Source organism: Gymnodraco acuticeps, unplaced genomic scaffold, assembly GCF_902827175.1.
Source record: "Gymnodraco acuticeps unplaced genomic scaffold, fGymAcu1.1, whole genome shotgun sequence".
Taxonomy (NCBI): Eukaryota; Metazoa; Chordata; class Actinopteri; order Perciformes; family Bathydraconidae; genus Gymnodraco; species Gymnodraco acuticeps.
In genome coordinates, this window is record NW_022992053.1 from 210,286 (window position 1) to 214,599 (window position 4,314).

Here is a 4,314-nt window from a genome sequence, read left to right on the forward strand (position 1 = left end):
TGCTCTGTCCGGTTGTCTCACTGAAAGACAAAGGGTCGCAGCTCTCACTATGTTCAATAATATTTGCCTTAAATACATTGAAATGTGAAAGTTGAACAAAAAAGTGATGTTGCTTGGTAAAATGTAAATGTAACGTTTTGCTAAGAAAGTCCACTCAACATCACTGATGTGCAGGTGATCTAGTATTCAGTCATGTTTAATGGCATGTCTATCAGTGTATTAGAGTCATTACTTTATGCATTCTTTGTAAAGTATGAAAAAGGTATACCTTGGAATCCGTGCTGAAGTTCTCTGCTGCTAGGAGTCCAGATCTGTCTCTCCTCCTCTGGTCCAGCCTGTCTGGATCACCTTAAGGACACTTTGAACAAACAGATGTAAAGTTACATGCGTGGCTTACAGACTTCTTTACATGCAAACAACTTTTTATCTTCTTTTAAAAACAGGTCATAATCTTATTGTTATACTTAAGAAATTGCTGGATATCACAGTCCTTATACTGTATCAGTTTGATTGAGTATTATTGTGTAGGTCCTTTTTATTTTACTGCTATTTTGGATGAGTTTTTCATGAGTCAGTCAAATTAATTTGTTTTCATATGCCATATTCATATGCATCACACACGTAAGGGTAAGACACAAACCTATTGAACAAATGCAATGCAATGGATAAGCTTCATTTCCACTGAAGTCACAGATAACGTCATACTGCATCTAATATTTAAACAAATAATTTCCTTGTCACTAAAGCATTGATTACGCTATTCATCGTCCTTAAATGCAGGAATTAAGTTACATGTTCCGTTCTATAGCCACGATAAGAATGTTTCTCAAGTGTGAGGATAATACAATTAAAAGAGGCATTGGTAATAATATTAAAAACAACAATGTTTGGGTCGTTCGTCGGATAGGCGGTTAGCTGCAATAAATAACTCCAGTTCATCAAACCATATTACAATATCTAAGGGAGCGTTATTATCTTGAAATGTGACGTTCATATTTTAAAGATACACACATTTCATTGTGAGGTTGATTTACTATACACTAAGCCTCTCTTCAACAATACGTTGACGTTAGCTAGTCTATTGTATGCTATAGTAGAGCATAGCGAATTTAAATGAACCTTAACAATGCATACAGTAACCTAACTATCTAACGTAAAAGGATGACCTTATTTTAGCAACCTCGCACAGAAGTTTTTTGGTATACAGTAGCATCCCACTTAATGTTTTACACTCTTGGATGCTACGCATAGCATCGTTAGCACAGATGGAACTACGATTGCTCAAATGCTAACCCAACTCTAAACATTCATTAACGTTAGCTTAATAAAAACACCAGTGTAGTGCCGAGAGACGGGAGTCGGAGGCGGGGTATCAAAGTTACAAGCTCTACTTTTATTTAGCATCTGAACACCCATGTAAACAACTTCATGCCCGCGAAGCGAAGACCGGCGGAAACAGGAAGTCCGGCTCACTCAAATGTCCGTGCGGAACAATACCCCAACCCATAGATCCGTGGGTGAATAATGTCAATCACCACACAAGCCCCCCCAGTATTCACCCATCGTCAAAATCCTCGTGCCTGGGAGGAAGTACCACCCGACCCCGGCGCGTACGGACCACAGGGGCCGAGGCGGGCGGGGCCACAGGCGAGGGCAGGGGCGCCAACGAGGGCATCCCCACAGGGGGCGGGGGGGGGGGCATGGGAGGGCGGCCCCGACGTGGGGGCAGAGCCAACTCCAACGGCCTGGAAATGTCCACGTGAGCAGGCTTAATCCGATCAACGGACACAGTCTCAGGCCTGCCACCAACGTCCACCACCAGGCTCTTGTCCCCGTGACGTATGACCCTGAACGGACCGTCGTAAGGGGGCCGCAGGGGACCGCGGTGGGCGTCGTGGCGAATAAAAATGAAATCGGGCCGACCGTAATCCGGGGGACACCCGGAAAGATGGGTTGCTGTGCTGCGACGTGGGGACGGGCGTGAATGTCCCGGCGGTCTCCAGCAGGGAGGAGCGCTGCCCGGCTGCAGACCAGGGCACAGTGGCGGTGGGAATTAATTCCCCAGGGACCCGTAGCGTCTGACCATAGACGAGCTCCGCCGACGAGGACTGCAGGTCTTCTTTGGGGGCACACCTGAGGCCGAGCATAACCCACGGGAGCTTATCCACCCAGTTGCCGTCTATCAAGCCGGCACGCAGTGACGCCTTCATGGACCGGTGAAACCGCTCACACAATCCGTTAGCCTGGGGGTGATATGCAGTGGTGCGGTGCAGCTTGACCCCCAAACCCACAGCAACAGCGTTCCACAGCTCCGAGGTGAACTGAGAACCGCGGTCAGAGGAGAGGTCAGACGGGGTCCCGAATCGCGCCACCCACGTGCCGATAAAAGCGCGGGCGACGTCGGAAGCTGATGTTGAGGCGAGGGGAACGGCCTCGGGCCAGCGGGTCGTCCTGTCCATCGTAAACAGGTAAGTGAAACCGTGAGAGGGGGGAAGCGGACCTACGAGGTCGACATTGACATGGTCAACCTCCTCTCAGGAACCGCAAAAAGTTCAAAAGGGGCCCTAGTATGGCGGTGGACTTTGGCCCGTTGACAGGCCACGCACGAGTCGACCCAGGACCTCACGTCCTTCTTAAGCCCCTGCCACACGAACTTCTGTGACAACAACTTCACGGACGGCTTCCTACCGGGGTGGGAAAGATTGTGAACCGCCTCAAAAACGGGTCGACGCCAGTCCGCAGGGACCAGCGGTCGAGGCTGGCCCGTGGAGACGTCACACCACAGCTTTGCGCCAGAGTCACCGACCGTGACCTCCTCCAGGCGTAATCCCGTGACCGAGGCCTTGAGGGTCTGGACCCCGTGGTCAGAGGCCTGGTCAGCGCCCATGCGGAGGTAATCGAGGCCCAGCTGCACAGCTCCGATGACCGCTCTGGAGAGGCAGTCCGCGACCACGTTAGCCTTGCCAGCGATGTGTCGTATGTCCGTGGTGTACTCGGAGATGTACGAAAGCTGGAGTTGCTGTCGGGCGGACCACGGCTCAGCCACCTTGGACATGCAGAAGGTCAGTGGCTTGTGATCCATGAACGCCGCAAACTCCCGGCCTTCCAGCAGGAAACGGAAGTGGCGAACCGCCAAATAGAGACCAAGGAGTTCTCTGTCGAAAGCGCTGTACTTGCGCTCCCTGGGAGTCAACTGGCGACTGAAAAAGGCGAGCGGTTGCCAGGCGCCGTCGACCCATTGTTCATGCACCGCGCCCACTGCGTAGTCAGACGCGTCGGTGGTGATAGCGATGGGGTCCCTGTGTGACGGGTGAGCCAACATGGCGGCTTCGCTCAGGGCGGCTTTGGTGGCGTTGAAAGCGACCTCCCTTTCAGCCGTCCAGTCTATGGCCTGGCCGGGGGATTTGTCCCTGAGGGCCTCGTACAGCGGGCGCATGGTGTGGGCCGCCCGGCGGATGAACCGGTGATAAAACGTCACCATCCCGAGGAACTCTCGGAGCGCCAGAGCTGTAGGCGGTCGTGGAAAGGCAGACACGGCCTCCACTTTCGACGGGAGGGGGGCGGCCCCGTCCTTGCTGATGAGGTGCCCGAGGAAATGGATGGAGGACAACCCGAACTGACACTTCGCCGGGTTGATAATCAGGCCGTGTTGGTTGAGCCTCGCGAAAAGGACCCGGAGATGTGCCTGGTGCTCTTCGGAGGAGGAGCTGGCGACCAGGATGTCGTCTAAATAGACGAAGATGAATGGCATGTCTCTGAGCGCTGAATCCATCAGCCGCTGAAAGGACTGAGCTGCGTTCTTAAGTCCAAACGGCATACGCAGGAACTCGAAAAGCCCAAACGGCGTAATTACTGCAATTTTGGGGACGTCCGAGGGGTGCACCGGAACCTGGTGGTAGCCCCGCACCAGATCCACCTTGGAGAAAACCAGCTTGCCCGCCAGGTGTGCAGAGAAGTCCTGGATGTGAGGGACCGGGTAGCGGTCTGGCGTAGTGGCGTCGTTAAGGCGGCGGGTAGTCACCACACGGTCGCCAGCCACCGGCTGATTTAGGGACCATGTGAAGTGGCGAAGCCCAAGGGCTGTCTGAGCGGCGGATGATGCCCAGACGCTCCATGTTAACGAACTCTGACTTGGCGACTGCCAGCATGTCAGGGTTGAGCTGGCCGGGCCCTAGCGTAGACAGGGGGGGCCTTCAGTGTCAATGTGGTGCTCTACCCCATGTTTGGTAGTGGCAGCGGAAAAGGTGGGCTGCGTCAAGTCGGGAAACTCACTGAGAAGGTGCTGGAACTTGTCGCCCTGTGAGAGTGAGCTGG

General features: G+C 53.2%; 1 pseudogene; it reads right to left on the reverse strand.

Moving 5' to 3' along the window:
- Positions 1-1,555: 1,555 nt before the first annotated feature.
- Positions 1,556-3,007, reverse strand: LOC117536960 (annotated as a pseudogene).
- Between the last annotated feature and the right edge of the window lie 1,307 nt (positions 3,008-4,314).